The sequence below is a fragment of the Saccostrea cucullata genome, unplaced genomic scaffold (genome assembly GCF_032062105.1).
Source record: "Saccostrea cucullata isolate Sc308-1 unplaced genomic scaffold, CSIRO_AGI_Scuc_v1 ctg1372, whole genome shotgun sequence".
Taxonomy (NCBI): domain Eukaryota; kingdom Metazoa; phylum Mollusca; class Bivalvia; order Ostreida; family Ostreidae; genus Saccostrea; species Saccostrea cuccullata.
In genome coordinates this window covers 208,230-218,046 of record NW_026925653.1, presented here as the reverse complement: position 1 = coordinate 218,046, position 9,817 = coordinate 208,230, and the positions used below count along the sequence as shown (strand labels likewise).

Below are 9,817 nucleotides of genomic sequence, written 5' to 3'. Positions count from 1 at the left end.
CGAAGATGACATTTTAACAATTTCATTTGCAATAAATTCAATTGTGATTTCTGGAATTCTAAATGAACCTGGAGGTTTAAGTTGTTCTACTTCCGGTAAAGACGAATCAAACTTGTTTCCCTATTTCATACCCAATGCTACAGAAAAAATCATTGAAATAGTTAGCCATAGATTCAAAAGATGTTTAAGTTCCACTCTCCGTTTGTAATTGTGTACATGTTGAAGAATTTTGCTTTGATGGTAGAAATTGTTTTATTCTAAACCACATATCTTTTGGTCGATTGGTACATTGATCCATTGCTTCTTCTACAAAGTCCTGTTTCGCATCTCTGATCTTGAGAGTAACACGATTTCGGCTGGCCTTATAAAGATCCCAGTCCTCCGCTGATTACGTTTGTAGTGCTTTTTCGTGCAGATAATCACGGTTGTGCATTTCAGTTAAAATTTCATCATTTATCCATTCCTCTGACTTAACATTTATCCGCCGTTGTTTAAAAGGTAAATGCTTGTCAATGACTTTGAAAAATTTTGCATTAAAAACATCCCACATTTGATTTACGTCACCACACTTCTTAATTTCATTCCAATCAACCTCAACGAGATCTTCGTGAAATTGGACTTCATCTAAATCCCGAAAACTACGAAATTTTATGTTAACATGACTGTTTGTGCCGCTCTTTATTTTTCCTCGGACAGCATAAATTAAATGATGATCGCCTATACCCGAATGTATTACGCCAGATTTGCATATATCCTTAGGTTCGGAAACATATATATGATCAATGAGGATGCTGGAGTCTTTTGTTACTCTAGTGGCCTCTTTAATTAATTGAGACAGTCCCTGAGTTTTCATAATATTTTTAAGATTTGAGTTTTTATTTTGCATTAAAAACATCCCACATTTGATTTACGTCACCACACTTCTTAATTTCATTCCAATCAACCTCAACGAGATCTTCGTGAAATTGGACTTCATCTAAATCCCGAAAACTACGAAATTTTATGTTAACATGACTGTTTGTGCCGCTCTTTATTTTTCCTCGGACAGCATAAATTAAATGATGATCGCCTATACCCGAATGTATTACGCCAGATTTGCATATATCCTTAGGTTCGGAAACATATATATGATCAATGAGGATGCTGGAGTCTTTTGTTACTCTAGTGGCCTCTTTAATTAATTGAGACAGTCCCTGAGTTTTCATAATATTTTTAAGATTTGAATTTTTATTTTCGTCCACATTAAAATCACCCATGACTATAACGTTGTCATTGGAAGTTGTTGTCGCCTCTACATATTTCTCAAAATGTTCAAGCCATTCACATTTGGAATTGGGTGGTCGATAAACCGTTATGCATGTAAGTTTAGGAGAATACCAGGTACATTTTATCCGCATCCGGTACTTCCAGCTTTATGGGAGGCAGGAAGGTCCGTACGAAGAAAACGACATCATGCTCTGTAAGAGGGGTGACAGAGCATAGGAAAATTTGGATAGAGAGTCTAAACGTTTGAAACATCTCGCCGAAACCATTTCAAAGCTTAATAAGGGTAAATAACGATGAGTTCTTGACATGATTTGATGTTATCTTGCTTTTTTTTCCGGACGAATCTTTTCAATAGATTTCTTTATATTGGAGATACTAGGTGAATGTGATATTTTAAAAACTATGTCAAATGATCTTTTAAACTGATATACTGGTTGTTTTTGCAAGCTTTCATGTAACCTATAAATCTTAAAGGCCAAAGCGACATTTCAGTTAAAAGACAATTTTTAGGCGCCAACATTTAATTGCTGAGGAAAGAAGATATGACAATTGATTAACTACATCACCAGCCCGATTAACTGTTTCACAACTGTCGATTTTCTGAATCCAACAATTGGTTGGAGTTCTTTCGAGCTCGTTTTATGAGCTTGATCTGAGAGAACTGACTCGGTACAAAATATAGTTAAAAAGTTTGTGACTGCAAATTCAAAATACAATCAAGGTGACAAAGAAGACACAATATTAACGTTAAACTTCTTTTCTCTCCCTTAGAAAAAGAGTGAAGAAAATGTTGTTAAATTCGAAATTTGACATTGCCAAATTAATTTGAAATGGTCGCCAGTTTGGAAATTTAAGTCTGGTTTCTGATAAAACAGCAAAAAAGATGACTTCAAATAAAGGATAATGTTTGGGGAAAAAAATAAGGTAAACTGAACTGCATATTGATATTATAGTACCTCTAAAATATTGACTTTTTGTCCATGAATAAATACATGTACGGATCATTGAAAATATTGATTACACCTATATTCTCGAATATATAGTATAATTGTTCTTGAGAAAAAGATACATGTATGCAGATACACTGATCAGAGGTCAAGAAATAAGTAGTTAAAGAATGTAAAACATGTACAATTCCCCTCAAAATGGTCTCTTTAAACCGTAAGTTTGAAGAACATTACATGTAATATACAGAGAAAATACATTATTTATCAATTTATTATTTACAAGTTTATTTGTACACAAAAAGTGTAAAAAAAAATTCTGAAGTAATTTTGTATTAAACATTTGAAAGATTTTGTAAAATTCCTTTATTCAAATGAAGTATTTGACGCATGATTTACAGCGATTATCAGTTCTAGTGGTCGAGTATTTCACAAATCTTGAACAAATCCTGTGCTCAATTGAACTTTGTACTTTATTATCTTGATACCCATGCCTATAGCATATATCGTTTAGTAGCTATAAGAATACAATATATACGGTGCGAGGTTTCCAATTTATTTGAATGGCCAACGCGTGCCAATATTCAACAATAAAAAGTTCAATAACTCCTTTATTTTAAAGCCATTGATTTGTATATTTTTAAATTCATTTAAAAAAGAAATTAAAAAATGTTTTTAGTTTTAACGCCTACCCTGCTAGTGTTCAATATTGCATCATTCCATTGACCCTACCAAGCGTTATATTTTTGATTATTTTTGTTTTATAGAGGCTTATTTGTACTAAATATGTACTTTATAATCAATTGATAATTTCAATTTTGTGTAAAAATAAACACAACTTAGCTGCCACAACCTATCGTAAGATTGCCTCTGAGAGTTGACCAGACGACATTCATTTGTTTACAACGGAGCGTTCGATATTGAACGGCAGTATAGAGAATGTTTCGGGTATAGTCATATACGTAATACATGTACAAAACTCAGCATACAATAAAACGTCAGGATATTGAACACTATTTTTTTTCTAGAATGTTAGTTGAGGAAAATGAATAAGAATCCTGCAGATAATTCTGAACGTCTATCTTCAGAATCTAATGAAGTGAAAGCATATCTATGAAATATTTATCTTGATTTGGTGTAATTTCTTACATTGATTGAAAATACCAGGTAAGCACAGATTCATCACTATGCATACATGTACTAAACACCTAAAATAAGCATATGCATAATTGTCTCATGTGCATGTATCTATAAAGTAAGTAACATGCAATAAATTGCATAATAATTGCAATAAGAAATACAGGAGGAGGAAAACTCCTCTTTATTATTCTTGTCAATGTTACTATCATATATGTTTTTGTTGTGTCAGAACCAGTAGCAGTCTTGAAGTTCAGTTCAGAAGATCTGCAAAACTAGATCTACATTCACTTGAGTTGATCATAATGAGAGGGTTGACTTAGTTCCCCTAGTTCGTGGTAGCCTGCGTTATCTTCTACAATGTCATAAACTGCTTTGTTTGCGTCTTTCTTTTGATCAACATGGCAACTTTCTTTTGAATGTTCTGACTTCTGTCTTTTATAAATGTTTTTTCGAACATTCCTGTAACATAAAAAATATCAAAACTGTCTAAATGAATGGTAGATAAATGTATTTAAAATCAAGAAAAAAATTAATGTATTGTAAAATATAGTACTCATTATTACATTTATACAGTCATGCATTTCTTCTTCATTGTTTGTAAAAAAAAAATCATTTTGAGAAAATTCAAAAATTATATTCTCACCTTACAATGAGAAATACGTTGAGAAAAATACTTATTAACAGAATCGCAACCACAACATACAGAGCTGAATAAACTTCGGTCTTCGTGTTGTTCTCAGATAATTGCTGATTACCTACAATATAAAAAAAGAAATTGCATGGATAATAATATAAGCAGGGCATACATATGAAGGAAATCTTTCTTGTACATGGATTTGTTATATATATTTTATAACCTAATAGCATGTGGACTTTTACATATGATTAGATTATTCATCAGTTAAGAATTTAGAAATGTTAATGTTTTAAAAAGGAATTGTGCTTTATTTTAAATATTCGGCGTTGTAGCATATAAGATAAAAAATGAAAGTAATAAAAAAATCTAACATCATCACTAAACATACTGAAAAGGTTTTCAATTTTTTTTTTGTTTTGTTTTGAATATATTTAAATTTTCCTATTTAAAAAAAACCCTACACTTAATCCTATAATTCAGATGCTTTTAATTGAAAGCATAATCAAATGATTTTAATAGTCTGGTAACCAAATTTTCTGGTGAAACATATAATTGAAAACGGACGTTTTCAACAGTCCTTACGACAAAAATTATTCATTAGTCCTCAAAACAAATACAAGAGACAGCGGTCAACAGGATTCGGCGATGCTTTCTCCTCTTAGGCATCTGATCCCGACTTTAGATTTCCCTGGTGTTCGTTACTTTTTTTCCCTGCTTCCCAAAATTGCAATGTTTATAGTTTTTTTTTTAATCTTTTTTTATTTTCATTAAAATAATTCATTTAAATAAAATTCTACCTTCACAATTTTTTCCACTCCAGTGTGGTAAGCACCCATCGTTACAAACGCCATCTGACTGATTACACTTAGAAGTCGCACACTTAGAATTACAGGTCAGGTTGCAAAATGCCCCATAAAACCTTTCATTGCAACCTCCAACACAGTGTCCACTGAAAACATCACATGATGTATTTGTACACTGTTGATTACACTGGTGTTCGCATTGAGAACCGAAGAAACCATTTTTACATCCATTTAAACATGCCCCATCATCTTTTCTACAGGATTCGGAGGAACAGGTGGTTCAGCAAGGAGATTCACATTTTGATCCATAATATCCAACAACACAGTTATCAGCACAATCTCCTGTATTTTGGTTGCATACGTTTGAATTACATCTGTTGTTACATTTTTCCGTACAATAATCTCCATAAAAACCACTTGTGCAGCCAATACAGGTACCATTATTGTGGCAGTTGTTATCAAAACAATTTGCTGGACAACGATCCGTACAGTTGTTCCCCCAGTAACCACTGATACATCCTTGGACACAGAGCCCACTGTCGTCACATTGTCCCTGTGTACAAGTATTGCTGCACTGGGTTTCTTAAAAATGTTTTGAAAATAAAGATTTCTTTTAAATTTAAGTAAAAATACTTATTTTTTGTAACAAAAACAAACATTGTATACAATTTCGTTCATTTTTCCGGCTTGGCACCTGAAACATATGTAAGGCCAGCTTTTAAATCTAGTTTCTTTCAGAGCCGTCGTAATAGATGACAAAAAACGATTAATTTTTTTGCTTTGCATTCTATTGAGATATTAAGTTACATGTATTATAAATTTAATTATCACTTATAAAAAGCACAAAAAATCAAGTCATTGATTAAAAAAGATTGTCTCTTAGAAACCAAAACACTATTTTTTGCAAGAATGTGTTGCTTGAAGGCTCATTATCTACAAATGATTGATTTCCCATTATTGGGAAGATTTTAGTACTGGTACTATTGCTTCTGATATTGATATGGTTTTTATATTGTATAGTGGTATTACTCGCACAAACAACAAATCATTACTTTATATAAACGTGTGGTTACAACTTACAAAGTTACAAGGCACCAATAAAAATGCTATGAAGCCTTAAAGATTATTACAATTAAATTCATTGATGTAAGATTCCTAATGCTAGTAGTCTCTTATCTACACGAAATATAAATTCCTCTTCACTGTTTGATTGATTGATTGTATATTGTTTAACGTCCCTCTTGAGAATTTTTCACTCATATGGAGACGTCACCGTATGCCGGTGAAGGGCTTCAAATTTAGATCTATACTCGGCACTCAGGGCCATTGAGCAGTGAGGGTTCTTTATCGTGCCAGCGCCTACCGTGACACGGGACCTACGTTTTTAAGGTCATATCCGAAAGACCCGTGACTTTCACTTCTGATGCCGAGCGCTTGGCGAAGGAACAGTCACTACCTATTTTTACGTCTTAGGTTTGACGCGGCACCGGGAACGAGAATCGAACCCGGGCCTCCCGATCACGAAGCGAACGCTCTACCACTAGGCTACCGTGAACGGTCTCTTCACTTTTTGAAAGAAAATGGAACTGAAGAACGGAACGGGTTTTTACTTTTGAATACGTAATAATAGATTTTTCAAATCTAAATAAAAAAATCAAAGCTAAAACCAAAACATAAATAGGGTAATTTTGCGCATGAAACAATAACACATTTATATTTTCTCTGCTAAAAAAACACATTTGCAGTTTTCCTTCTTATCGCATACGCCACTATTAAAAATTCAAAATAACTGCTAAACTTAATAAAAATGATAATTTTGCGCATGTTACATTTATATATTTTATATTTTCACTGCAAAAATAACATATTTGCAGTAATTCCATTTTCCTTTGGCCTTCTTACCACATACGCCACTATTGACGTCACATTTTGAGCAACCTGGACAAGGTAGACAATCTTCACCATAACGACCTACATCACATCCTTTAGAGAAAAATTGCGAAAATAATCAATATGATTTATATTTCAAACTCAATGTCTTTCTTTAGATATAATATATGAAATAAATATAGTATAAAAATTCAAAGCTTTGGGATATTTTTTTCTTATTTATCTACATTGAATTTAAATACATGTATCTTTTGAAATACATATGTAATTGATAGAAATAAATTGATTTCTATCTTTAATTCCACCTGCTTACGTGATATTCAATAGTTAAGCCTTGAGCATCAATTTTCTTTCAAACAATTGACGTTTTTTTTCCATTATAAACTAGTTGCAGGAATTAAAACATACATATTTTAGAAAAAAAAGTTATTGGTGTCGTGAAAACCGAAGGATAGCCACCCAGGTCAAGAAATGTTGTTTGAAATAAAAACAAAAACAAACCGAGGCGTTAGCCGGAGCTTTAATATTTCAAACAGCATTTCGAGATAAGGACATGATTTCTATTCTACAGCAGCTGAAAACTACTGCTGTCCCTTTCCTCTAAGAAAAGAAAATAAGGTCACCGTGTCGTGATTTTGCTGTTCCATTGCACACCAATTTGTTTGTTTACATGTGTATGGAATGCAGAAAATATGATCCTTCAATCGATTAAAAGTACCCTTCAATTAATTACAAATTTGTGTGTAACATACTTGTACATTATTTATTTTTTTATGAATATACAATATCAAAATCCGTTTTCTCTTTCATTACTTTATAAGAAAAAGCAAGGGGTTTCAATGGTGTACGGAAATCCGTGGAAGTGCCCCCACTAAGCTATAAAAACCGACATTCATCTGTCACTCTATGCAATAAACAGTTTACAGACTGCGAAAGAAGACACATACGAGTAGATATGGTTTAAATAAGTATTATCGTATTGTAAAGTCTAATATTGATTTCAACGGTAAAGGTTTGTTAAAATATGTTTTTGGTCTTATAATATTTTGCTGACGTTCGTGATTCTTGTAATTTTCATTCCGTAGATAGAAGTCCATATATATTTGGAAAAAACAAACAATCTCCACCAATAATTTCCTGTTAGTGGTCTTAAATTAGAAGATTTGATAGAAGGCAGATGGTTTTACATTAGTAGTAAAAATATATCTAGTATATTCTTTTATAATTCATATTTTAAAATATCTCTGCTATATTATTATTCTTTATTAAGTATAGTTACGCCATATTGAGAGAATGAAACAATGTACGATTTACTGATTGTCGTAATTAATTAGCATAATTAATTCGTTCAATTATGTAAATCGCACTTCACCCGAGCATACCCGATAGACCGGACGTATTTCATAGCTGTCCGGATTTTTTTCTTTCATAGTGTTCTTATAAATTTTTAATTCAACATGTAACTTGTAAATATATAGTGTTTAGTAATTTAGTAGTAGTGCTAGTTGTTTTTGTTTCTCGTTTTCCTTTGTTCTTATGACTTTTTAACTTTTTTCTTTGTCCTGAGGAAGGGACAGGGCGTCCCGATAATTTGACAATTTTTTAATTGTTCGTGTCGTTGGTCATTTTTAGTGCTTTATATATATTCTTTCAGGAGTATATACTTGTTATTTTTTAAATTGATACAAGTATAATCCTTCAGAATTGTGTTTAATACATATTTTACAATAAGGCATTCACATAATTATTATTTCTATTTCAAAACATATCGCAGAAGTAGCTAATATCATGAATAAGTCATTTACATACATCAATTTTTTTTTTTCAAATGAAGGATCTGTTGAGCATCAATTTATTTGGTTCATGTATTTAAGGGTACTTAACACGATATATATTTTAATTGATTCTTATTTCGAGTGACATAAATAATAAATCCCTGAAAAATAAAAAAAAATCGTAGGTTTACCTTGGTGCTTAGATTACATTTTGATTTGCTTTCTATATACTTCTATCCATATTTTAGACAAATTTTAACATAAATATGACAAAATCTTATAAAATTTTCACACTATACTTGGTAAAACGGAAGTCAGGGTAACAATTTGAATGTAAATCTTTGAAAAATATTGCTGATTTCTGAAAAAAAAGTTTGTGTTATTTATCCTTCATTTGATAAATAATAATTTACACACAGATAGTATAACTGTTAAGCAAAAAAATATTTTTGTTTAGCTTATGAACATTTAAAGAATATAATAAGCGTATTTAGAGGGGTCAGGCGTAATTCTTTGTGTCCATGAAGCTATTTATTAAATCATGTATTTTGGTGAGGCCATGGGCCCCTTTCCATACCCCAAACTGGCCTGGCTCTCCTTTTCAAGATTCCTGGATTCGCCACTGGATAGTATCTTACTCAATACCCACGAACATACATGTATGCTTTAAACAGTGTGCCATGAAGACTGGTTTTAAATCATTCGAAATGTTTATAAGTGTTAACACCCTTCCCCGCAGTCACGCATTTTAACGCATATACCATTTCCTATTTCTAACGCAAAATCACGCATTTACCGTTTCCCCGCAATCACGCATTTTTCACGCACTTTAAAAAGTCCATTTTATCTTCAATTTTTTGCCAAATTCCAAATATTTTATACTTGCTGGAATCTCATAAAATAAGAAAAAATATTTTCTAAGTAAAATATTATTTCAGAATATTATTTACGCTAACCTTTAGAGAAATTTGTACCCCGCTATAAAGTGCTTGCGGGGAAATGGTAAAGTAATATGTCTATGACGCCAGGATTCAGTATATGTTGCAGAGCAATTCTGTAAGTTGTAAAGAGTTAAACAAAATATCCTTTTACAGACCCTAAACCGTGCTACTACACTACTTGCACGGTACGGTTCGGTACGCTTTGAGAACGGAACGGTTCGCTTTGTTCACGTTACGGTACGCTTTGAGAACGGAACGGTTCGCTTTGTGCACGGAACGGTACGCTTTGTGCACGGTACGGTTCGTTTCTTACACGGAACGGTACGCTTTGTGGACGGTACGTTACGTTTCTTGCACGGAACGCTTCGTTTTGTGAACGGTACGCTTTGGGAAACGGTATGCAAATGAAGTGGTCGGAGCC

At 32.5% G+C, this 9,817-nt stretch overlaps 1 pseudogene; it reads right to left on the bottom strand.

The window, feature by feature from the left end:
• Positions 1 to 2,638: 2,638 nt before the first annotated feature.
• LOC134269521 (protein draper-like) lies at positions 2,639 to 8,696 on the bottom strand (annotated as a pseudogene).
• Positions 8,697 to 9,817: the final 1,121 nt, after the last annotated feature.